The following is a 26,703-nucleotide window of genomic DNA, read 5'->3' as shown; positions in this document are numbered from 1 at the left end:
AAAAAATGGTCAGTCATGCTCGTATTGCCTGTTTAAATTCTAAGGGAGTATTCCTATCTGCCACTACTGCTGCTCAGGATGAATTAATTGAATTTCGGGTATTTGTGGATTATGGATCTACTCTGAATGTGATTGATGGGGGATTCTTGGAAAAACTTAGATTAGAACCTAAAACTTTGACATCCCCTATTGCTGTGGTTTCTGTCGATGGCTCTCCCTTGAAGAGTGTTACTCACAAGGTCTGTGAATTTCCCTTCACTATTAATGGTATTCATCAAGAGAATTTGGATTTGGAGGTATTGGATAATTTGCCTTCTCCAGTAATATTGGGGTTACCCTTTTTAAAATTGCACAATCCTGTACTGGATTGGTCTACCAATGAAATTAAGTCCTGGAGCCCTAAGTGTTATGACAAGTGTTGTACCGGGCACATTGCTGCTGTGGATAGAGGGGAATTGCCTGTACCTATTCAGGATTTTTGGAGAGTTTTTTCTGAGGAGGAGTCGCAGGTTTTGCCTCCCCATAGAGACTATGATTGTACCATTGAATTTGTCCCTGGCGCGACTCTTCCTAAGAGTCGTTTATTTAATCTTACTATTCCTGAAAGAAAGGCTTTGGAAGAATACATACAGACAAGCTTGGCCGCCGGTCACATTAGGCCTTCCAAGTCTCCTGTGGCTGTTGGATTTTTTTTTGTAAAAAAAAAAGATGGCGGTTTACGTCCTTGTCTGGACTTTCGTGAGATTAATAAAATTACTGTACGCAATCCTTACCCACTGCCATTGATTCCTGATTTATTTAACCAGTTAGTGGGGGCCAAGTGGTTCTTTAAAATTGATCTCCGGGGGGCATACAATTTGTTGCGCATGAAGGAGGGTAATGAATGGAAGACTGCTTTTAACACTCCTGTGGGTCATTTTGAGAATCTGGTTATGCCTTTTGGTCTCACCAATGCTCCAGCATTTTTTCAGAATCTTATTAATGATATCCTTAGACCTTTAATCGGCAAAAATGTGGTTGTGCATTTGGATGACATTTTGATTTAATCGCCGGATCTGGAGTCTCATTGGCGGAGCGTACGTGAGGTATTACAGTTATTAATGGACAATTCGCTTTTTGCTAAGCTGGAGAAATGTGAGTTCGCTGTACAGAGAATTAGTTTTTTGAGCTACATTATCTCCAGTGAAGGTTTTGAGATGGACCCGGTTAAAGTTCAAGCTGTGCAGGAATGGCCTAGGCCTATTGGTTTGAAATCGATACAGAGGTTTTTGGGTTTCGACAATTATTACAGAAAATTCATAAAAAAAATTTCTATTATTGTCAAACCGCTGACCGATCTCACCAGGAAAGGTGCTAATGCGGTTCAGTGGACTTCTGAGGCCATTGAAGCTTTTGTGTTTCTAAAGGAGAGGTTCACCTCTGCTCCCATCCTTATGCAGCCTGATGTGACTAAGCCGTTTTTGGTTGAGGTTGATGCTTCTTCGGTGGGGGTTGGTGCGGTGTTGTCTCAGGAAAACAAGGATGGAGTACATCCCTGTGCCTTTTTTTCAAAAAAATTTTCCGAGACTGAACTTAATTACGATATTGGTAATCGGGAATTGCTGGCGATTAAACTCGCATTTGAACACTGGCGTCATCTCTTGGAAGGTGCTGAATTTCCCATTCATGTTTTCACTGATCATAAAAATCTGATCTATCTTGATGCTGCCAAGCGCTTGAATGCCCGTCAGGCTAGGTGGGCACTTTTTTTCTCGCGGTTTAATTTTTCCGTTACTTACATCCTGGGTACCAAGAATGTTAAAGCGGATGCTTTGTCTCGCAGCTTTTCTCCCATGGTCGGTGTTGAGGAGGAAGAGGAGTCCATTTTACAAGAAGGTGTTGTGATTGCTGCTTTGGACTCCGTTTTGGAGGATGAGATTCTTAAAGCACAGGAGAATGCCCCATCTAACACTCCCCATGGGAGGTTGTTTGTGCCTAGGACCTTTAGGAGAGATTTGTTTGTTGAGTGTCATGAGTCTCGGTTGGCAGGTCATCCAGGAATTTCTGAGACCAAGAGACTTGTGGGTCGCAGTTTTTGGTGGCCTGGATGGCAGAAGGAAGTCATTAAGTGGGTGCGCCAATGTACTGTGTGTGCAAGATCCAAGTCTTCGCATGCTCCTGCTGTGGGGTTGCTTTGCCCTCTGGAGGTTCCTAGTGCACCTTGGACACATCTGGCTATGGACTTTATTACTGACCTTCCTCCCTCTGAAGGTTTCACGGTCATCTGGGTGGTCGTGGACCGTTTTAGCAAGATGTGTCACTTGGTTCCCTTCATCAAACTGCCTTGCGCTAAGACACTCGCTAAGGCCTTTGTCAAGGAGATTGTCAGACTACATGGTGTTCCTACTAACATTGTTTCTGAAAGGGGACCTCAGTTCGTGGCTCGTTTTTGGCGTGCCTTTTGTGACAGGTTGGGAGTTCATTTGTCGTTTTCATCCGGATATCATCCTGAGTCTAATGGCCAGACAGAAAGGAAGAACCAGGATGTTGAGCAGTTCTTGCGTTGTTTTGTGGCAGACAATCAAGAGGGGTGGTCTGAATTTCTGCCACTTGCTGAATTTGCTCTTAACAACCATACATCCTCTTCTGCTGGGTGTTCGCCTTTTTTTTGTTGTTCTGGGAGACATCCGTCTTTTGGGTCATTTTCCAAATTGGTTTCGGCTGTGCCTGAGGAGGATAGTTTTTCCGGTGATTTGGAGAGAGTTTGGACGGATGTGCGTGGTAATCTTCAGGAGGCTAACAAAAAATCTAAGAGGTACTTTGATAGGAAACGGCAAGAGGTTTTGTTTGCGGTTGGTGACATGGTTTGGTTGTCCTCTAAGAATCTGCGATTGAGGATTCCTTCTAAAAAATTGGGTCCCAAGTTCGTAGGGCCCTTTAAGGTACTTCAGATAGTTAACCAATCTGCTGTTAGGCTGGAGGTTCCTACGTCCTGGAGGATTAATACGGTGTTTCATGTTTCTCTGTTGAAAAAACCTGATGTGTCGGATGGTGACGCCTCTGCCACTGTTCCTCCGGTGGTGGAGGACGGGGAATATGAAATTTCCCGCATCCTAAATTCTAGACGGTATAGAGGGAGTTTGCAGTATCTCGTCGCTTGGAAGGGTTTCGGACCTGAGGATAACTCATGGGTGAGAGCGGATTATGTTTCTGCCCCCAGACTTGTCCGAGCGTTTCACAGCAGGTTTCCTGGTAAGCCTGGGCCTAGGGGATCCGGAGGATCCTCTTAGAAGAGGGGGTACTGTTACAACTCTCCTGTTAGTTTTTTTTTAGTTTGCTGGTCACATGACCATTTTGTCTATTTAATCCGGCTCCGCCCTCCTGGCTTTGCTGGACTTCATTTGTATTTACTACTGTTGAGCTAGCTTGTTGCTCTGTTGCCGTTCTCTGTTAGTTTTGCTAGGTCTTCTGACCCCTATGCCTTTTTGTTGTGTGTTTGTCTTTGACTGCTACTATTTCTGCTAGGAGGTGTCCAACTTTTCCCAGTCCCTAGATCTTGTAGGGATCCCTCCCTCACATCTATAGGTCTGCGTTCAGACTAGCCGAGGACTTTAGCGGGTCTGATCGCAGGATCAGTTTCCCCGTTACATCGTAGGGATCTAGTTTAATTCTATTGTAGGGATAAATCTCCTTTCTTTCCATACTCTCTGTAGCAGATCATAACAAAGCGATCCTGAGAAAGGCTGGCCGGGCGATGAATCAAGCAGCGTCTACTGGCCATACCACCTTGGATTCGCCCGATCTCATCTGATCTCGAAAGCAAAGCAGGGCTGGGCTAGGACAGTACTTGGATGGGAAACCTCCTGGGATCACCGGGTGCTGTAGACCATTTTGATGACATTTTGCCCTACTGCCCAGCTCGGCTAGCATGGAACGGCGCCTTGCCGGACACCGACCTTAAGTAACTTAGATGATGGAAGCCCCAAGGCCTCTGAGCCAGTTAGCAGCTAAGTACGCTACCCTGCCGCCTTCACGCAGGCCTGACACCGAGCTCCTTGCCACGGCTAGGAGTGCTTATTGACTCCGCAGCTCGCCGTGTGGAAATGATGGCGTTAAAAGCACCCGGGGCCGTGAAGGGGCCAGGCTTTCAGCAGGTGCCCAGGGAAGGTTTTGGATGCCGGCCGCCTAGCGAGGGCCAGCAGAAGTAACATGTTTCTCTGCAAAGAAGCTTGTGTAACCAAGCCAGACGGCTGACAAAGAGCTAACCTCAGTGCAAGGAAGGCAAGGAAGGAATTGGGGAGGGGGGGGGGGTGATTCCTGCTAGGGCCCTGAAATCATAAAACAGGCAGGAGAGTCTGACGCATGGTGACGGAGAGGTTGTAGGGGCAGATAGGGGGTGTTGTCACGTGCGAGCACGTGTGCATGCTGGCTTGTGTGTGAGAGTGCGCTTCCTAGGTGTGGCGCGCTGCAGACAGTCAAAGGGATTGTTCCCTTTCATTAAAAGTTAATCCCCGGCTGCAGGCTATTAGAAAGCAACTAACCGCGCTCTGATCACCCTACCCGGGTCTACCGGTGAGTCTCGCCTCTGCTCCCGGCCTGTGGTATTGGCCGTGAAGCTGACGTTCCGTCGACAGCGCTGCAGCCGATCAGTGAGCTCAGCGGCTCTGAGTGGGACGTTGTGTCTACAAGACCTTTTAAGGAAGCCAGCAAAAAAATTGAAGAGAAGGGAAAGCACAAAAGGACCTGGTCTTGCTGAGCACTGGAAAGGGCAGCCGGCAGCCAGACGTCACAGTAGAAAAGCAGCAAGTGAGAGGCTTGTCTCTGCTTACGGCCACACCACCCTGAACACGCCTGATCTCCTCTGATCTTGGAAGATAAACAGGGTTGGGCCTGGTTAGTACTTGGATAGGAGACCGCCTGGGAATACCATGTGCTGTAGGCTTTTGCTTTTTCCTTCCTTCCACCAGCAGGGGGCACTCTCTTCTATGCCTTTTTTCCATTCCGTTTCACAAGTGCACACATTCATTCTCTTTTCTTTTTTTCATTTGCTTTCGCTCTTGCGCTATTCCATCTCTGCAAAATACCAGCATCCTTCTGATCACCGTGGGCCTCCAGCATTGCTGCTTCTTTACTTTTAATACTAGGCTCCTTTTCACCAGGACCAGGGTCTCCCGCGTGGCTGGAGGCAACCACCAGTAACCCCAAGCAGAAGACCTTTGCAGGCAACACGACCCTCCCCCCTGAAGAACAGCTCAAAGTCACTGGCAACCATCTCACCCTCTTCCTTCATTCACCCCTGGACGTCTCGCTCCGCCCCCAAGTTACGGGTCCAGCGTGCTCTTTCTGTCACATTACCGCGTTGAAGGGTTTAGCCTGCAGGAGACCATGCGCCGAGACATTTTTGAAGACACCTGATGCGGCGGGTGAATCACTGCTAAACAAACCACACCTGTAGGGACGGCACAGCCTTTGCATGGACCCTTTGGAGCCCGCCCCGTCACGGCCAGATTGCTCGCCACCAAGCGATCCTGAGAAAGGCTGGCCGGGCGATGGATCAAGCAGCGGCTACTGGCCATACCACCTTGGATACGCCCGATCTTGTCTGATCTCGAAAGCAAAGCAGGGCTGGACTCGGACAGTACTTGGATGGGAGACCTCCTGGGAACACCAGGTGCTGTAGACCATTTTGATGACCTTTTGCCCTACTGCCCAGCTCGGCTAGCATGGAACGGCGCCTTGCCGGACACCGACCTTAAGTAACTTAGATGATGGAAGCCCCAAGGCCTCTGAGCCAGTTGGCAGCTAAGTATGCTTCCCTGCCGCCTTCACGCAAGCCTGACACCGAGCTCCTTGCCACGGCTAGGAATGCTTATTGGCTAGGAATGCTTATTGACTCCGCAACTCGCCGTGTGGAAATGATGGCGTTAAAAGCACCCGGGGCCGTGAAGGGGCCAGGCTTTCAGCAGGTGCCCAGGGAAGGTTTTGGATGCCGGCCGCCTAGCGAGGGCCAGCAGAAGTAACATGTTTCTCTGCAAAGAAGCTTGTGTAACCAAGCCAGACGGCTGACAAAGAGCTAACCTCAGTGCAAGGAAGGCAAGGAAGGTGCGGAAGGAATTGGGGAGGGGGGGGTGATTCCTGCTAGGGCCCTGAAATCATAAAACAGGCAGGAGAGTCTGACGCATGGTGACGGAGAGCTTGTAGGGGCAGATAGGGGGTGTTGTCACGTGCGAGCACGTGTGCATGCTGGCTTGTGTGTGAGAGCGCGCTTCCTAGGTGTGGCGCGCTGCAGACAATCAAAGGGATTGTTCCCTTTCATTAAAAGTTAATCCCTGGCTGCAGGCTATTAGAAAGCAACTAACCACGCTCTACTCACCCTACCCGGGTCTACTGGTGAGTCTCGCCTCTGCTCCCGGCCTGTGGCATTGGCCGTCAAGCTGACGTTCTGTCGACAGTGCTGCAGCCGATCAGTGAACTCAGCGGCTCTGAGTGGGGCGTTCTGTCTACAAGACCTTTTAAGGAAGTCAGCAAAAAAATTGAAGAGAAGGGAAAGCACAAAAGGATCTGGTCTTGCTGAGCAGTGGAAAGGGCAGCCGGCAGCCAGACTTTAAAGTAGAAAAGCAGCAAGTGAGAGTCTTGTCTCTGCCTACGGCCACAACACTCTGAACATGCCTGATCTCGTCTGATCTTGGAAACTAAGCAGTGTTGGGACTGGTTAGTACTTGGATGGGAGACCACCTGGGACTACCAGGTTCTGTAGGCTTTTGTTTTTTCTTTCCTTCCACCAGCAGGGGGCACTCTCTTCTGTGCCTTTTTTCTATTCCCTTTCACAAGTGCACACATTCATTCTCTTTTCTTTTTTTCATTTGCTTTCTCTCTTGCGCTATTTCATCTCTGCAAAATACCAGCATCCTTCTGATCACCGTGGGCCTCCAGCATTGTTGCTTCTTTACTTTTAATACTAGGCTCCTTTTCACCAGGATCAGCGTCTCCCGCGTGGCTGGAGGGAACCACCGGTAACCCCAAGCAGAAGACCTTTGCAGGCAACACAACCCTCCCCCCTGAAGAGCAGCTCAAAGTCACTGGCAACCATCTCACCCTCTTCCTTCATTCACCCCTGGACGTCTCGCTCCGCCCCCAAGTTACGGGTCCAGCTTGCTCTTTCTGTCACATTACCGCGATGAAGGGTTTAGCCTGCAGGAGACCCTGCGCCGAGACATTTTTGAAGACACCTGATGCGGCGGGTGAATCACTGCTAAACAAACCACACCTGTAGGGACGGCACAGCCTTTGCATGGACCCTTCGGAGCCCGCCCCGTCACAGCCAGATTGCTCGCCACCAAGCGATCCTGAGAAAGGCTGGCCGGGCGATGGATCGAGCAGTGTCTACTGGCCGTACCACCTTGGATACGCCCGATCTCGTCTGATTTCGAAAACAAAGCAGGGCTGGGCTCAGACAGCACTTGGATGGCAGACCTCCTGGGAACACCGGGTGCTGTAGACCATTTTGATGACGTTTTGCCCTACTGCCCAGCTCGGCTAGCATGGAACGCCGCCTTGCCGGACACCGACCTTAAGTAACTTAGATGATGGAAGCCCCAAGGCCTCTGAGCCAGTTGGCAGCTAAGTATGCTACCCCGCCGCCTTCACGCAGGCCTGACACCGAGCTCCTTGTCACGGCTAGGAGTGCTTATTGACTCCGCAGCTCGCCGTGTTGAAATGATGGCGTTAAAAGCACCCGGGGCCGTGAAGGGGCCAAGCTTTCAGCAGGTGCCCAGGGAAGGTTTTGGATGCCGGCCGCCTAGCGAGGGCCAGCAGAAGTAACATGTATCTCTGCAAAGAAGCTTGTGTAACCAAGCCAGACGGCTGCCAAAGAGCTAACCTCAGTGCAAGGAAGGCAAGGAAGGTGCAGAAGGAATTGGGGAGGGGGGGTGTGATTCCTGATAGGGCCCTGAAATCATAAAACAGGCAGGAGAGTCTGATGCATATGACTCGCCCCCTGGGCCGTGGGGCACTCGGATCCGGGCAATAGGGAGACGATGGGGGTAGTAGTGGCGACCCGGTTCCGTGGCTCAGGGTGGTCAGGCCAATGGTAGTCTGCTACGTTCTGCTAATAATGTCCGACTACGCCACCCGTGGATTGCGGTTATTAGGAACCACTCCTGCATGCAGACCGCTGGGGCTGATGAGTTGTGCAGCTAGGATAGTGTGACTCCCCACGGGAAGAGTGCAGCCCCAGGGCAGTATAATGGATGGTGGGAGTGATGGTAGTGAGAATCCCAGTGCTGATAGTGCGGGAGGAGCAAGGAGCACACATACAACAAGTTGCAGTCCAGGGTCTTTACTACAACAGGTAAACTGACCCATAAACAGTCCCGGCTAGGAGGGGACCTGGACGTCTGAGAGCAACGGGGAAATTGGCCCTGGTCAGGGTGAGGGTGTAGGCCTACAGTGCTTTCTGCGCTCCTTCTGGCTATCTCCTCCTGATAGGGTAACAGCCCACGTTTCCGAGCTTTCCGTGTATTCTCGCCTGTATGGCCTGCGACGTGGGTTCCTTTCTGCTCCCAGCCTTGTACGGCTTTACTGGTCCCTTCAGTTGTGGCAGGGCCTCCAGGCTTCTTAGGCCAAGGAATGTACAGTCCCTTGCGGACTGGTTCTCTGCTGGGGGATGTGGAATCCTTCCAGCCTCAGACACCAAAGTCTGGTAAAATTAAGTCTTTTCTCTGCCAAGACAGACTCTCTTCGCCTCTTGTCTCTGGCTTGTGGCTCTCCTCCTGCCACACTTCCTCTTAGGTGCAATCAACTTTCTGTCCCTGCTCCACTCTGGGACACGTCTCAGAGCTGAGACAGGCAATCCAGTTCTCTCTAACCCTGCCCCCAGCACCAGCTTTTATAGGGGCAGCCTGCTCCCCCTACTGGCCTGAGACAGGAGGCATTGCATGCTAATGTTCCCCTGACCAGAGAACCTCCCCCTTGCTCTCAGACACAGCTTTAATACATTTTGTGGCATCCAGGCCAGGGTGACACATTCCCCCCTAGTGAAATTTAGTACTCCGGGACTAAACAATAAACAAAGACAATATGCATAACAATAAAACATTAATAGACAGACGACGCACAAATTGAGTTCTTAAGGTCACAGTGTGGCCTGTGACCGGGTGTCCATATCACCAATACAACGGGAGCCTTAACCAGGTGGGGGTCTGTCCTACCCCAAGTCCTTCACAGTCTTAGTTCATTCCTGGGTTAGGCTCAGAATGCAGTCCATACAAGGTCCCGGTTATAAAAAGTCCATAACCTGTGAGTCCTTACGGTAGCTGCAAGAAACTGAAACACACTATTAATAAACATGCAGGTAACTTGGCAAACATTTCAACATTTGGCAACAGGGTTATTTACAATCTTAGTACACTCTATATTCTCCAGCGAGCGGGCATCTGCCCCTTTGTGCTCCTGGTTGACCTCCTTAACCCACTGTCTGGTGGTGGACCAACCTGGCTTTCCCCACTAGCGTTAGGGGTACAGCTACCAGCTGGGTGTACAGGTAGGGCAGGCAGCTGTCTGCGGGTTCTTTGGCTTACCGCAGGCATGGCAGGCTCACTGTCAGCAGAGGGTTGACTCTCCTGGGCTGCTGGTACAGGCTCTTCTGCCTCTGGAACTGCTGGCTCCTCTTCACCTTCCGGCTCTGGTGTTGGTTGTTGCTGGGCCGGTTGCAGGAAATGCAGGACGGGTACCACTATGGCATCATTTATGCAAGTCCAGGACTGAGGGAACTCTCCGAGAATGGTGCTGATCATTTCTTCCTTGTCCTCTGCGGGTTCAAGGTCACTCTGATCCTCTTCTGCACTACGGAGTTGCTCGGGGCACCTTTTGAGGTGGTCTCTGGAGACGACACTAGTGGTTTCTCCTCCGTCCTTGGTGATTACGCACACCTTTGGGTTGTCGTGGTCAGACTGCAGTACGGTGTAGGGTTCCCTTTCCCACTGGTCGTCCAACTTATGTAGCCTTCTTTTTCGCTTTAGGACTTGCTCACCAGGTTCTAGGGGACCAGCAGGGGCGTGTTGATTGAAGAGTCTTTCTTGCTTCTCTCTCACCTGGGCCAGGCTCTTCTCCACACTCTCCTGTACCATCTTGTACTGCAGTTGCCTTTCCGTATCCCAGTCCGCATCCGGGGAGGTGTCCTCAGGTATTAGGACTCCCATCTCCAGGTCTACGGGCAGCTTACCCGGTCTGGCTCGCATCAGGTAAGCCGGGGTGCAGTTGGTAGCATTCACCGGGATATTGTTGTATAGGTCTATCAGGTCCGGCAGTTTTTCTGGCCACAGGCTGCGTTCCTCCAGGGGCAACGTCTTCAGGAGATCAATGACTATATTGTTCATCTTCTCACACATCCCGTTGGTTTGTGGATGGTAAGGTGTTGTCCGAATTTTCTTACAGCCATAGAGGTTGCAGAACTCCTGGAAGATTTCAGCCTCGAACGCTGGACCCTGGTCTGTCAGGACCTGTTCCGGATACCCGTGTGGACGGCAGAAGTATTGCTGGAAGGCTCTGGCCGCTGTTTGGGCTGTCAAGTCCTTTACCGGGACCACCACTAGAAAACGGGAATAGTGGTCCACGATTGTCAGGGCATAGATGTATCCTGACCGGCTGGGAGCCAATTTGACATGGTCCAGAGCTACCAGCTCAAGAGGCTGCGTGGTGACGATGGGCCTCAAGGGTGTCTTCTGGCTGGTGCGGTCCTTCCTCCTCAGGTGACAAGGGCCACAGTCTCTGCACCATTTTTCTACAGCTCCTCTCATGCCGACCCAAAAGAACCTTCCTCTTAGTAGGAACTCCAGTTTCTTCCAACCGAAGTGTCCCGCTCTGTCATGGAAAGCCCCCAGAACCATAGCTGCATCTCGCCTTGGGACCACGACTTGCCAGGTCAGCTCGTGCGTCCGGTGGTTGACAATCCTTCTGCACAACTTGCCTTCGTAGAGGAACAGCTTGCTCTTCTCCTTCCATAGCTGCTTGGCTTCCTCTGGGGCATCTGGATCTAGGCGGGCGTCTTCCCGGGTCAGCAGATCTTTCACCAGGCGGACTGCAGGGTCACTATCTTGGGTCTCGGCCCAGCTGTGGTGAAGTAGGGGATTCATCATCACAGTTGTTAGATCCTCCTCCTTCACGCGGTGAGAGTGTTGAGCGGCTCCATACCGGTGAAACGCGGGGAGTTCTACCTCCTCCAGCTCTTCTGGGTCTTCGTCACCTTCAGGTAAGTGAGGCATTCTTGATAGGGCGTCCGCGTTGGCGTTGGTTTTGCCTGCCCGGTACTTGATCACGAAGTCATAGTTGGAGAGACGGGCCATCCACCGCTGTTCCAGGGCACCCAGTCTTGCATTGTCCAGGTGTGTCAACGGGTTGTTGTCCGTGTACACGGTGAACTTTGCGGAGGCCAGGTAATGCTTAAAGCGTTCCGTCATGGCCCACACCACCGCCAAGAATTCTAGCTTGAAGGAGCTGTAATTCTCCGGGTTCCTCTCGGTGGGCCTCAGCTTCCGACTGGCGTATGCGATCACCCGTTCTCTGCCCTGTTGGTTTTGGGACAGTACGGCTCCCAGTCCCACATTACTGGCATCTGTGTGGAGAATGAAAGGCTGGCCGTAATCAGGGTAGGCCAGGATCTCATCCCCCGTGAGGGCCATCTTTAGCTGGCGGAAGGACTCCTCTTCCGGTTTATCCCACTTGAAGGGTGGCTTTTGACTTCGGGACTTAGACTGTCTGATCAGGAGGTCCTGCATAGGAGCTGCCATCTTAGTGAACCCGGGGATGAACCTTCGGTAGTAGCCTACCAACCCGAGAAACTGTCTCACCTCTTTGATGTTCGAGGGGCTTGGCCAGCTCTTGATTCCCGTGACTTTGTCAGGGTCGGGGGCCACTCCTTCCGCGCTTACCACGTGCCCTAGGTACTGGACCTTTGGTTTCAGCAGGTGATACTTCCATGGTTTCACCTTCAGGCCATAGCCTGCCAGGGCTTCGAACACCTCGGCCAGGTGCTTTAGATGGTCCTCGTAGGTCTTCGAATAGACGATCACGTCGTCCAGGTAAAGGAGGACCGTATTGAAGTTTCGGTGCCCTAGACAGCATTCCATCAGCCGTTGGAAGGTCCCTGGTGCGTTGCAGAGCCCGAAAGGCATACAGTTGAACTCGCTCAGTCCCATCGGGGTGGTGAAGGCGGTCTTCTCCTTGTGAGCCTCTGCCACAAGAACCTGCCAGTACCCGCTAGTAAGGTCCAAAGTAGAAAAGAAGTTAGCAGATTTTAGTGCGGCTAAAGACTCCTCTATTCTAGGCAGCGGGTATGCGTCTTTGTGGGTGATACGGTTGATTTGTCTATAGTCCACGCACATTCTCATGGTGCCGTCTTTCTTTTTCACCAGAACCAAGGGGGCTGCCCAGGGGCTACAGCTATCTCTAATGACCCCAGCTTCCTTCATCTCTCTTAGCATGCCCTTGGCGTTCTGATAATGTGCAGGGGGTACAGGCCTGTGTCTCTCTTTTATTGGTGGGTGGCTCCCTGTCGGGATGTGGTGTTCTATCCCCTTTACTCTGCCGAAGTCCAGCGGGTGCTTACTAAAGACTCTCTCGTACTCCTGTACCACCCGGTAGACTCCTTGTTTTTGGTGCAGGGGAGTGGAGTCAGCACCCACATGGAGTTTCTGGCACCAGTCCTCCTTTTGTTTCTGGGAGCCATTACCCTCCGCCTGAGGAGATGGAGGCAAGGGTTCCACGGCCCTGATAGCTTGGTGTTCGACAACAAACAGTTTGGCGAGTGTAGCGTACCTGGGTAAGTGTACTTCCCTCTCCCCAATGTTGAGGATGCGGACGGGCACCCTCCCATGACGGACATCAACCACCCCCCGGGCTGTCAAAATGGTGGGCCTGCTGTCTGAGTACACGAGTTCTACCATGGCTTGGTAGTCTCTACCTCTCAACCCGATTGCAGTCCGACACCAGATCATCATTTCACTTTTGGGAGGCATGGAAATGGGGAATGGGTCACTCAGTCTTACACTACCGATCTCACCACCAGACAGTTCTACCTGCTGCCGTCTCATCAGGGCTTTTATCTCCTTGTTGAGGACCCTCTGTTGGCTGGAACTAGCATTCACCGCCACCTGTTGTAGAATTACAATTACCTCTGAAAGACAATTTTCAATTATGTTAGTACCCACAGTTATTTTAGGATGACTTTCATGACCGTCAATGTCCACAATAATCACTCCCTGTGCCGGCAGTTCAACTTTACCAATTTTAATGGTCATCTCCTTGAACCCCATCTGCGGCACGGGTAAGCCATTACTGGCGATGATGCTCAAGTTACTGTCTGGATACCGTGTGATATCAGCATCAGTCCAATACTGCTTAAAAAGTACATAAGGGATTGTGGTTACTTGCGACCCAGTATCCAGCAAGGCGCTCATGGGGATACCGTCCAGCACCACGGGTAAAACTGGGTGCCCCCCAACGTACTTATCACGCCAATTATAAGGGCCTGGTGATCTTATGCCTGGGGGTCGGCCCTCTGCCCCAGGTTGGACCCGTTTAAATTACAGTACCTGGAAATGTGTCCGGGCTGGTTGCATCGACGGCAAATGGGCTGTCCATCCTCTGCGTAGCGGTCTGTGGGCTTGAAGCCAGCTCGATGGGTCTTGACGGGTCCACTTGCAACGCCTGGACGGTTCTGGTCAACGCCGCGACGCTCCTGGTTAGCTCCTGGACTTGGTGGTGCAGGCCTTTCGACGGGGCTTGGTTCAGGGCCTGTGCATCAGCCTCCACGGAGTCCATAGAGGAGGGCGCCGCCTCCTGGTGGTAGGTGATAGCAGGGCGCGGGGGTTTATAGCGCCACTGGTTACAGATTCACGGAGCACCCTTATGGCCCTGTCCTTAAATTGGGCAAAGGTCAGGTCGGGGTTCTGAAAGAACATGAGGCGCAGTTGGGCCCTGTGGGCGCTAGACAGCAGACCTTCTATGAATTGTTCTGTTAGCAGCTTATCGGTTTCCTGCACACTGCCAGGGTCAGTTTGTTGAATAGCCCTCAAGGCTTCCTGCAGATTTAGGGCATAGTCTCTAATGCTGTCCTGTGCCCGCTGCCTACATCCATAGAACCTCATTTTAATCTCAGGGGAGGTACGTGTATCAAAGGTACCCCGAAGCCGGGCCAGGATACCCTTCACAGTCCTTTTCTCCTCAGTGGGCCATGATTTTACCTCCCTTTGGGCTGCGCCAGTTAACTGCCCTGTCAATATGCTGACCTTCTGCTCCTCTGTCAGGGGGTAAACCTGGAACAAACTCTATAGCCTTTCCTTAAAGTCAGTTAGGGCATGGGGCTCCCCTGAGTATTTGGGCAGCCAGGCCGCTCCAGGGATGTAGGGCAGGGAAAAGGGCATCACTGCTGCTGCAGCTGCGTTGGTGGTAGTGGGCGCCTCTGTGTCTGACATCTTCCTCCCCCCTAGTTAAGCGTGGCCTACCTTCCGGCGATCCTCTTCTGTAGGCCGCGGCTCCGCTGCTGCTGCTATGGACGAGGACCTGGCGTCGCGTCCTGATGACGTCAGCGTCGCTCTCTCTCCCTTCCAGGACCTTGCGCAGCGTCGGAGCGTGGGGCGGAGCTTCGGATCTCGCGCGGTTTTGACGTCCACGCCCCTCTTCTTCCCGCGCGGCGTCCTGAAGATGGCGTCCGATGGCGGGAAGCAGCTGCGGATGGCGGGAAGAAGGCAGAAGACGGCGGGAAACGGTCCAAGATGGCGTCCGATGGCGGGAATCGGCTCCGGATGGCGGGAAACTTCGCCACAGGTAAGTTTACAAAAGTCTTTTTCAGGCACGCAGTACCCGGTGGTTGCGGGCACGAAATCCTGCTGACTACGCCAAAGCTGACTCGCCCCCTGGGCCGTGGGGCACTCGGATCCGGGCAATAGGGAGACGATGGGGGTAGTAGTGGCGACCCGGTTCCGTGGCTCAGGGTGGTCAGGCCAATGGTAGTCTGCTACGTTCTGCTGATAATGTCCGACTACGCCACCCGTGGATTGCGGTTATTAGGAACCGCCGCTGCATGCAGACCGCTGGGGCTGATGAGGTGTGCAGATAGGGTAGTGTGACTCCCCACGGGAAGAGTGCGGCCCCAGGGCAGTATAATGGATGGTGGGAGTGATGGTAGTGAGAATCCCAGTGCTGATAGTGCGGGAGGAGCAAGGAGCACACAGACAACAAGTTGCAGTCCAGGGTCTTTACTACAACAGGTAAACTGACCCATAAACAGTCCCGGCTAGGAGGGGACCTGGACGTCTGAGAGCAACGGGGAAATTGGCCCTGGTCAGGGTGAGGGTGTAGGCCTACTGTGCTTTCTGCGCTCCTTCTGGCTATCTCTTCCTGATAGGGTAACAGCCCACGTTTCCGAGCTTTCCGTGTATTCTCGCCTGTATGGCCTGCGACGTGGGTTCCTTTCTGCTCCCAGCCTTGTACGGCTTTACTGGTCCCTTCGGTTGTGGCAGGGTCTCCAGGCTTCTTAGGCCAAGGAATGTACAGTCCCTTGCGGACTAGTTCTCTGCTGGGGGATGTGGAATTCTTCCAGCCTCAGACACCAAAGTCTGGTAAAATTAAGTCTTTTCTCTGCCAAGACAGGCTCTCTTTGCCTCTTGTCTCTGGCTTGTGGCTCTCCTCCTGCCACACTTCCTCTTAGGTGCAATCAACTTTCTGTCCCTGCTCCACTCTGGGACACGTCTCAGAGCTGAGACAGGAAATCCAGTTCTCTCTAACCCTGCCCCCAGCACCAGCTTTTATAGGGGCAGCCTGCTCCCCCTACTGGACTGAGACAGGAGGCATTGCATGCTAATGTTCCCCTGACCAGAGAACCTCCCCCTTGCTCTCAGACACAGCTTTAATACATTTTGTGGCATCCAGGCCAGGGTGACACACATGGTGACGGAGAGGTTGTAAGGGCAGCGTGTGCATGCTGGCTTGTGTGTGAGAGTGCGCTTCCTAGGTGTGGCGCGCTGCAGACAGTCAAAGGGATTGTTCCCTTTCATTAAAAGTTAATCCCCGGCTGCAGCCTATTAGAAAGCAACTAACCGCGCTCTACTCACCCTACCCGGGTCTACCGGTGAGTCTCGCCTCTGCTCCCGGCCTGTGGCATTGGCCGTGAAGCTGACGTTCCGTCGACAGCGCTGCAGCCGATCAGTGAGCTCAGCGGCTCTGAGTGGGGCGTTGTGTCTGCAAGACCTTTTAAGGAAGCCAGCAAAAAAATTGAAGAGAAGGGAAAGCACAAAAGGACCTGGTCTTGCTGAGCACTGGAAAGGGCAGCTGGCAGCCAGACGTCAAAGTAGAAAAGCAGCAAGTGAGAGGCTAGTCTCTGCCTACGGCCACACCACCCTGAACACGCCCAATCTCGTCTGATCTCAAAAGCTAAGCAGGGTTGGGCCTGGTTAGTATTTGGATGGGAGACCACCTGGGAATACCAGGTGCTGTAGGCTTTTGCTTTTTCCTTCCTTCCACCAGCAGGGGGCACTCTCTTCTATGCCTTTTTTCCATTCCCTTTCACAACTGAACACATTCATTCTCTTTTCTTTTTTTCATTTGCTTTCTCTCTTGCGCTATTTCATCTCTGCAAAATACCAGCTTCCTTCTGATCACCGTGGGCCTCCAGCATTGTTGCTTCTTTACTTTTAATACTAGGCTCCTTTTCACCAGGACCAGCGTCTCCCCCGTGGCTGGAGGCAACCACCGGTAACCCCAAGCAGAAGGCCTTTGCAGGCAACACGACCCTCCCCCCTGAAGAGCAGCTCAAAGTCACTGGCAACCATTTCACCCTCTTCCTTCATTCACCCCTGGACGTCTCGCTCCGCCCCCAAGTTACGGGTCCAGCTTGCTCTTTCTGTCACATTACCGCGATGAAGGGTTTAGCCTGCAGGAGACCCTGCGCCGAGACATTTTTGAAGACACCTGATGCGGCGGGTGAATCACTGCTAAACAAACCACACCTGTAGGGACGGCACAGACTTTGCATGGACCCTTCGGAGCCCGCCCCGTCACGGCCAGATTGCTCGCCACCAAGCGATGCTGAGAAAGGCTGGCCGGGCGATGGATCGAGCAGCTTCTACTGGCCATACCACCTTGGATACGCCTGATCTCATCTGATCTCGGAAGCAAAGCAGGGCTGGGCTCGGAGAGTACTTGGATGGGAGACCTCCTGGGAATAACGGGTGCTGTAGACCATTTTGATGACGTTTTTACCTACTGCCCAGCTCGGCTAGCATGGAACGGCGCCTTGCCGGACACCGACCCAAAGTAACTTAGATGATGGAAGCCCCAAGGCGTCTGAGCCAGTTGGCAGATAAGTACGCTACCCCGCCGCCTTCACGCAGGCCTGACACCGAGCTCCTTGCCACGGCTAGGAGTGCTTATTGACTCCGCAGCTCGCCGTGTGGAAATGATGGCGTTAAAAGCACCCGGGGCCGTGAAGGGGCCAGGCTTTCAGCAGGTGCCCAGGGAAGGTTTTGGATGCCGGCCGCCTAGCGAGGGCCAGCAGAAGTAACATGTTTCTCTGCAAAGAAGCTTGTGTAACCAAGCCAGACGGCTGACAAAGAGCTAACCTCAGTGCAAGGAAGGCAAGGAAGGTGCGGAAGGAATTGGGGAGGGGGGGTGATTCCTGCTAGGGCCCTGAAATCATAAAACAGGCAGGAGAATCTGACGCATGGTGATGGAGAGGTTGTAGGGGCAGATAGGGGGTGTTGTCACGTGCGAGCACGTGTGCATGCTGGCTTGTGTGTGAGAGTGCGCTTCCTAGGTGTGGCGCGCTGCAGACAGTCAAAGGGATTGTTCCCTTTCATTAAAAGTTAATCCCCGGCTGCAGCCTATTAGAAAGCAACTAACCGCACTCTACTCACCCTACCCGGGTCTACCGGTGAGTCTCGCCTCTGCTCCCGGCCTGTGGCATTGGCCGTGAAGCTGACGTTCCGTCGACAGCGCTGCAGCCGATCAGTGAGCTCAGCGGCTCTGAGTGGGGCGTTGTGTCTACAAGACCTTTTAAGGAAGCCAGCAAAAAAATTGAAGAGAAGGGAAAGCACAAAAGGACCTGGTCTTGCTGAGCACTGGAAAGGGCAGCCGGCAGCCAGACGTCAAAGTAGAAAAGCAGCAAGTGAGAGGCTTGTCTCTGCGTATGGCCACACCACCCTGAACACACCCGATCTCATCTGATCTTGGAAGCTAAGCAAGGTTGGGCTTGGTTAGTACTTGGATAGGAAACTGTAAAACAATACTCTTCCTGTATTATTTTTTTCTACTGAGGACTTCTCAAAGTATCAATATCACGATATTCTTATAAAAAAATGTATCTATTTTTTCTTGGATTGTCGATTAAAAAGAATCAGATTGCAGCAGGTACATACAATAATTAGTTATAAAGTAATTGTCCATTTGTCCATAATTAGCTTAATTGTTGAGATTCACCCATCTTTCCTTGGATCCTGGCTGGTAAATCATGTCTTTGTCCAGCATGTGTCCAGGCCTACATGTCATCTGCTTCTCAGCATGAAGATTCTATGTCTTGTGGGGTGGGCACAGCAAGAGAGCCCCCCTTTCTGTACCATGGGCTTTTATAGCCAGTCGTATGGACACCTGTTCTACATATGGTAGTGAACCAAAAATACACACACAAATAGCGCATGTCAACTAGACACGATGGCTGAGGCATAGAACTCAGAAAAATGATTATCGATTAACATTCCAAATGAATTTCCATAATTAACCATTTAACATTTCCCCCTTTTTTGAGAATAAAAGGACTTTAACTGAAATTTCTCAAAAGAAGATACATTCATCAATCATTTTTTCTTTCCTTCTTCCTTGGCAATATCATTAAATTTCCATAATAATAATAATAGTAATAATAGTATCAATATCGGATTATTGTTATATAATGATGTGAATTCATGTTATGGTAAGCCGTGACTAATATTCATTTAATATGTATAATTATACTTCCCTATATCTAAATTGAAGCAATCGCGGGTTCAATCGTCATCATCTGATGTCATCGGGTCGTCGTCTCGTCTTCTTCTTGGTTCTTTTATAACACAGTCTTTAGATGAAAATTTCTTTGAAATAAATTACAGCATGTAGATATTGTACAGTCCATAATTGTGTTCATTATTGTTCAGTCCATAAACTGTACTCTTTATTAGAAAGATCATGTGTGTCAGTTGATAAGAAAACAAAGTCCATGGATGAAATGTAGCTTTAATATATGTGCAGTGTCACCTGGACTTACGTTGGATCGTCTTTGGAATCTTCCGTGTGTCCGCACTGGTCTCGTGTCACTTTTCGAACAGATGTGACGTCTTTGGTCAGTAAAGCAAGGGTTAACTTGACACTTTCCTGCTTTATATAGCATCATAACCAGTACTCAGTCCTTTATATACAGGACACATATGCCAGGTATTACCTGTTCACCAGCTTTCATTGAAGCGTTGCAGGTGATAAGAAACCACTGGAACGTGATGAAGCTTAACACAACACAGTACATATAGGATCATCGTCCTCTGCCGTCCTGGTGATCAGTGGTGTGAATTGTATTGTATGTAATGGACACAGTCTATTATAACACTCAGCATTCACACCTGTTACCTTCTGAGACGTCCGGATATCAGTTGCTTCTTCTTGTAACTTTTGAGAATCTCTTTGATTTATAAAAATTAAAAGTCTTTATTAAGATAGAATTCATAATTGCGATGTCTTGATTGAAGTCTTCATTCCCTAATCTGATACCAAATCTGGCAGTTTTTCCTAACCTATAATATCACAGCGTACCATAGCAATCAGTAATATCCATCTAATTATTATCAAAATATTAAAATAAATTATGTTTGGAATAATAAACAATAATAGATAATAATTCATTATCAATCAAGTTCTCCATATGATAGAACATTTTTATGTCATAGGTGTAATTACCTTTTCCAACCCATAGGTGTCAGTGTATTTTGAAAAAACAAGTTTTTATATCTTTATTAAACCAATAACATCAAAGAATGTATACTCCTGAACCAAAATGAATAAATATATGAATGTATGAATGAATGAATGAATGAATAAATGAATGAATGAATTGTTGTGTTTACTCAGAAAATGTAAACATTTTTTTCCTTAGCAATATATATTTAATGAAGCAATACTCTTGTATTAGACATTACTTTATTAAATATTAATGTGTTTTCTCAATTGAGATATTGAACTCAAATAAAATCAAATGAGAATTAAAAAATGAAAAAATAGAAAAATAAGAAGTATAAAGTAAGAATAACATTTTAAAAATGAAAAATAAAATTAAGAGTAAAAATAAGAATAAAAATAAAAGTAAGGCCTTTAAATTTTAATGACAAATGCAGAGTAATTATATTCTCCATAAAAAATACCCTTATATCTCCATTATCTGGATGATTTCATATTTGTCATAACCTTGTACCACCAAAAAATATTAAATTATGCAACTTTGCATGTAATACCCTTCTTAATTATACCATAGTACCTTATTATTATTTCTTCTTTATTAAAATGTGTGGAAAATAAGTATTGATCAAAAGTGATTATGTAATCAGGATCAAAAACACATTTTCCCCCTTAATATCAAAAATATTATTTTATAAAATTTATGTATATATCAGAACCAAATTAAAAATAATTATTCTTCTAGAAATATTGTGCATAAATTTCATATCGATGAGTAGCATAGATTTGACTAAAGAGAGGTGTGTACCTATTTAGGTAACCATTAAAAATAATATTATAGTTATTCAAGAATATTATCATGTGGAAAATTATTCTAAATATAAATTTGCTTTGTAAACCATTTTGATGTGTGGTTGCCCTTATCCACTATTAGTTAAATCAAGAAATAATAATTATTAAAGAAATATAGAAATATATATATGTAGATACAGTGCCTACAAGTAGTATTCAACCCCCTGCAGATTTAGCTGGTTTGATAAGATGCAAATAAGTTAGAGCCTTCAAACTGCAAACGAGAGTAGGTTTTATGAACAGAAGCATAAATCTTACAAACCAAAAAGTTATGTTGCTCAGTTGAATTTTATTAAATTTTAAACATAAAAGTGTGGGTCAATTATTATTCAACCCCTATGTTTATTATTTTGTGGAATAACCCTTGTTTGCAATTACAGCTAATAATCGTCTTTTATAAGACCTGATCAGGCCGGCACAGGTCTGTGGAGTTATCTTGGCCCACTCCTCCATGCAGATCTTCTCCAAGTTATCTAGGTTCTTTGGGTGTCTCATGTGGACTTTATTCTTGAGCTCCTTCCACAAGTTTTCAATTGGGTTAAGGTCAGGAGACTGACTAGGCCACTCCAACACCTTGACTTTTTCCCTCTTGAACCAGGCCTTGGTTTTCTTGGCTGTGTGCTTTGGGTCGTTGTCTTGTTGGAAGATGAAATTACGATCCATCTTAAGATCCTTGATGGAGGAGCGGAGGTTCTTGGCCAAAATCTCCAGGTAGGCCGTGCTATCCATCTTCCCATGGATGCAGACCAGATGGCCAGGACCCTTGGCAGAGAAACAGCCCCACAGCATGATGCTGCCACCACCATGCTTGACTGTAGGGATGGTATTCTTGGGGTCGTATGCAGTGCCATCCAGTCTCCAAACGTCACGTGTGTGGTTGGCACCAAAGATCTCGATCTTGGTCCCATCAGACCATAGAACCTTAAACCAGTCTGTCTCAGAGTCCTCCAAGTGATCATGAGCAAACTGTAGACGAGCCTTGACATGACGCTTTGAAAGTAAAGGTACCTTACGGGCTCGTCTGGAACCGAGACCTTTGCGGTGGCGTACGTTACTTATGGTATTGATTGAAACCAATGTCCCCACTGCCATGAGATCTTCCCGGAGCTCCTTCCTTGTTGTCCTTGGGTTAGCCTTGACTCTTCGGACAAGCCTGGCCTCGGCACGGGAGGACAACTTCAAAGGCTGTCCAGGCCGTGGAAGGCTAACAGTAGTTCCATAAGCCTTCCACTTACGGATGATGCTCCCAACAGTGGAGACAGGTAGGCCCAACTCCTTGGAAAGGGTTTTGTACCCCTTGCCAGCCTTGTGACCCTCCACGATCTTGTCTCTGATGGCCTTGGAATGCTCTTTTGTCTTTCCCATGTTGACCATGTCTGAGTGCTGTTCACAAGTTTGGGGAGGGTCTTAAATAGTCAGAAAAGGCTGGCAAAAGAGATCTTTAATCCACACATGTGAAGCTCATTATTCTTGGTGCCTGAACTACTTCTTAATACTTTAGGGGGACCAAACAGAATTCTTGTGGTTTGAGGGATTGAATAATAAATGACACTCTGAATTAACTTTTAACGTTTTAAAAAAACAAAAAAACAAAAAAAAGTTGCTGCAGTGCATTTCCCACTTCCAGGCTGATCTACAGTACAAATGTCACAATGCCAAGTTAATTCCGCATGTGTCAACCACCTAAATCTGCAGGAGGTTGAATACTACTTGTAGGCACTGTAATACCTAATTATGTATTATAATTTCCTCAGAATTAAATATATTTTTGTACCTTCACATAAAGAAACATTTTTTTTTTCAAACATACAAACATACGAGGCCTCTGTCACATCAATCACACTTAGCAGCTGCTGATTTACTCATCTGTCACCTTCACTCTGACATTCACAGATCTGTTCAACTCAAACATTCCACATATGAAGTTTTATATATATATATATATATATATATATATATTTAACCCAAAATTGTTGTATCCCAATTTATTAATGCTCATTGCCATATCAATTGAATATCTTTATATTTATATACTGGATTTTGGCTGTTGGAGCTGAAAAGAGGATATTGGTAAACCAGGGGAGGAGTCCTGAGGAGATAATTTGCATATTCCCACTGCATTTTGGGGTAAGTGAAGAGTCTCCGCGAGCTCAAAGAACACTGGATTTTGGCTGTTGGAGCTGAAAAGAGGACATCGGTAAACCAGGGGAGGAGTCCTGAGTAGATAATTTGCATATTCCCACTGCATTTTGGGGTAAGTGAAGAGTCTCCGCGAGCTCAAAGAACACTGGATTTTGGCTGTTGGAGCTGAAAAGAGGACATCGGTAAACCAGGATTAGGAGTCCTGAGGAGATAATTTGCATATTCCCACTGCATTTTGGGGTAAGTGAAGAGTTTCCGCGAGCTCAAAGAACACTGGATTTTGGCTGTTGGAGCTGAAAAGAGGACATCGGTAAACCAGGGGAGGAGTCCTGAGGAGATAATTTGCATATTCCCGCTGCATTTTTGGGTAAGTGAAGAGTCTCCGCGAGCTCAAAGAACGCTAGATTTTGGCTGTTAGAGCTGAAAAGAGGACATCGGTAAACCGCGCGCCTACTGGCGCGCGCATTTTGACGCTTTTTTTTTAAGCTTTTTTCACTGTTTTCTGAACATTAACAATAAGAACATGTAAGAGTCCAGGAGCCATTTGGTGAGCTGCATATCCTGCTACATGTTCACAGACTTGCCAGTGGAAAAGCCAAACTTCACATGCCAGAAATGCAAGCTTGTGTCCCTGTTGGAGGAAAAGTTGCGAAATCTAGAAGAGAGGTTAACTACCTTGAAAATCATTAAGGAAGGTGAAAAGTTCTTAGACAGAGCAGAATTATCTCTTCATGATTCAGAAAGAGAAGAAATTCGAACTGCACCTGACGAAACAGAGGAATGGAAGCATGTGACCCACAGAAGCAGGAGGATCGAGAGGCAGTCAGCACCCATACTGCTCAGGAACCAGTACCAGGCTCTCACGCAGGAGAATCATGAAGAAATACAGCAAAATAAGACTTTGCCAGCAATGAATAACCTTGTAAGCCCTCAGAATCCTCCTGGATGGAAAAAGAAGAATGTTGTGAAGAAAAAATGGAGAGTGGTGGTCATGGGGGATTCCCTGTTAAGAGGAACAGAGGCCGCTATCTGCAGACCAGACATAACCTCAAGAGAAATCTGCTGTCTTCCAGGAGCAAAAATTAAAGATGTGTCTGACAGGATATCAAGATTCTTCAGACCTACAGATCACTACCCATTCCTGCTACTACATGTGGGGACAAATGACACCGCAAGAAAGGACCTGGAAACCATCTGCAGTGACTTTGAAGACATAGGCAAGAAAGTGAAAGAATTGGGAGTGCAGGTGGTCTTCTCATCCATCCTCCCAGTGGATGTCCATGGAACAATGAGGTGGAATAAGATTCTACAGGTGAACAACTGGCTACGTCGATGGTGCCGTCAACAAGGATTTGGATTTCTGGATCACGGAATGAATTACCTATACGATGGACTACTTGCTAGAGATGGGGTGCACCTTACGAAGACTGGAAAACATGTATTTGGAAGTCGCCTTGCTACACTCATCAGAAGAGCTTTAAACTAGAACAATGTGGGAAGGGAAGCAAAAGGCCAGAAAAAGCCATACAGCTGACAAATACTATTGAGATCTCTGCTACTGGAAGTGGAAAGGAAGAACAAAGACAAAACAATTTAAATAATAAAAATATGGGAGGAAGAGAAACCAATCACAAACTAAAATGTTTTTATACAAATGCACAAAGCATGGGCAACAAACAAGGAGAATTGGAACTACTAACGCAGGAAAAGGAATATGATGTCATTGGAATCACTGAAACTTGGTGGGACGATACACATGATTGGAATAAAAAGCTAAAAGGATACAACTTATTTGCAAGAAACAGACTTGATAAACGAGGAGGAGGTGTTGCATTGTATGTTAGAAAAGCGTATATCTGCACAGAGATTGAAGCTTCAGAGACTGGGAGTTCTGTGGAAACTGTTTGGGTAAGAATACAAGGAGAGAACAATGGAAAGGACACCATTGTAGGCATTTACTACAGGCCACCTGGGCAAGCTGAAGATATGGATGAACTCTTTATGTATCAAATGACCAAGTTCTCCAAAAAATATGACGTAGTGGTCATGGGAGATTTCAACTATCCAGACATTTGTTGGGAATCTCTGTCAAGTAAAACTAACAGGTCAAGCAAATTCTTATCCTCTCTTGCTGACAACTTTATCTTCCAAAAGGTAGGGGAGAAAACAAGTGGTCCTGCTACTTTGGATCTAATCCTTATAAACAGGGAGGAAATGGTTGAGGAGGTAAAGGTGGCTGGGACCCTAGGAGGCAGCGATCATGCTATTATAGAATTTTGGATAACTAGAGGAGGAAGACATGTGAAGACTCAAACTTCAAGGTTAGATTTTAGAAAGGCAGATTTTAAGAGACTCAGAAAGAGAATAGGAGGGATCCAATGGCTGGATGTCCTTAAGGACAAAAATGTCCAGGAAGGATGGGAAATTTTTAAAAATGAGATTCTCAAAGCACAATCGTTAACAATCCCGAAAAGTAGGAAGAATGGGAAGCATTTAAGGAAACCAGGATGGATGAACACAGAACTTAAACACATGCTAAAAAGAAAGAAAGAAATGTTTATTAAATGGAAAGAGTGAGGCATATCTAAAGAAGATTATAATGCAGTCTGCAGATCCAGTAGGGCACGTATCAGGTTAGCTAAAGCTGACAATGAATTAAGGCTTGCAAGAGATGTCAAAAGCAATAAAAAAGGATTTTGGGGGTATGTCAAAAGTAAAAGAAAAGTCAAAGATGCTATAGGATTTTTACAGGATGAAAATGGAGAAATGGTAAGAGAGGATGTTGAGAAGGCCGAACGTTTTAATTCTTATTTTGCATCTGTTTTCTCTCAGAAAGAAAATGTAACATCAACTGATCTCCACTGTCCTTTTAAAGGAATAGAGGAATCCAAGTTATCTGTAAACAGAAAGATTGTGAGGGAATATTTAGCTAACATAAATGAGTTCAAGTCTCCAGGTCCAGATGAATTACACCCCAGAGTACTGAAGGAGATCGTAGAAGAAATTTTAGAACCACTCTCCATAATCTTTGAAAATTCTTGGAGAACAGGAGAAGTCCCAGAAGACTGGAGAGGAGCAAATGTTGTTCCTATCTTCAAAAAGGGGAAGAAGGTGGACCCAGGGAACTATAGGCCGGTGAGTCTGACTTCTATACCAGGAAAGATCTTTGAACAAATTATTAAACAACATGTATGTAAGTACATGGATAAGAATGAAGTGATTAACCAGAGTCAGCATGGGTTTGTAACTAACAAGTCATGTCAGACTAACTTAATTTCCTTCTATGACAGAATCACTGACTGGGTGGATCAGGGAAATGCTGTAGATATAGTATATCTTGACTTCAGCAAAGCATTTGACAAAGTATCTCACACCATCCTTATTGAAAAAATGACCAAGTATGCAATGGACCAGGCAACTGTTAGGTGGATTCATAACTGGCTTAGTGATCGGACTCAAAGGGTGGTTGTAAATGGCTTCACATCCAGCTGGATGAATGTCTCAAGTGGGGTAACACAGGGCTCCGTCCTGGGACCTGTATTGTTCAACATCTTTATCAATGATTTAGAGGAAGGAATTGAGGGTAAACTGATTAAATTTGCTGATGACACAAAGCTAGGAGGGATAGCTAATACTAGAGAAGAGAGAGAGAGGATTCAAAAAGACCTAAATAAACTGGAGCAGTGGGCAGCAACCAACAGAATGGTTTTTAACAGGGAAAAATGCAAAGTACTACATCTGGGCAATAAAAAATGAAAAAAG

General features: G+C 47.9%; 1 non-coding gene and 5 pseudogenes across 1 annotated transcript; all 6 read left to right on the top strand.

The window, feature by feature from the left end:
- Positions 1-3,747: 3,747 nt before the first annotated feature.
- LOC141268295 (5S ribosomal RNA) lies at positions 3,748-3,867 on the top strand (annotated as a pseudogene).
- A 935-nt stretch (positions 3,868-4,802) lies between these two features.
- Positions 4,803-4,921, top strand: LOC141267813 (5S ribosomal RNA; annotated as a pseudogene).
- Positions 4,922-5,542: 621 nt separating this feature from the next.
- Positions 5,543-5,662, top strand: LOC141268575 (5S ribosomal RNA; annotated as a pseudogene).
- Positions 5,663-6,620: 958 nt separating this feature from the next.
- Positions 6,621-6,739, top strand: LOC141269699 (5S ribosomal RNA; annotated as a pseudogene).
- Positions 6,740-16,356: 9,617 nt separating this feature from the next.
- On the top strand, positions 16,357-16,475 carry LOC141266945 (5S ribosomal RNA). Its single transcript, XR_012320964.1, has one exon. It is a non-coding gene; the product is annotated as a 5S ribosomal RNA (ribosomal RNA).
- Positions 16,476-17,096: 621 nt separating this feature from the next.
- On the top strand, positions 17,097-17,216 carry LOC141267733 (5S ribosomal RNA; annotated as a pseudogene).
- The last annotated feature ends 9,487 nt before the right edge of the window (positions 17,217-26,703 follow it).

The sequence above is a fragment of the Phyllobates terribilis genome, unplaced genomic scaffold (assembly GCF_046119375.1).
Source record: "Phyllobates terribilis strain yellow unplaced genomic scaffold, ASM4611937v1 Scaffold_4__5_contigs__length_816908805, whole genome shotgun sequence".
Taxonomy (NCBI): Eukaryota; Metazoa; Chordata; class Amphibia; order Anura; family Dendrobatidae; genus Phyllobates; species Phyllobates terribilis.
Note: the sequence above shows the minus strand (reverse complement) of the source record. Positions and strands in the feature narration are given on the sequence as shown.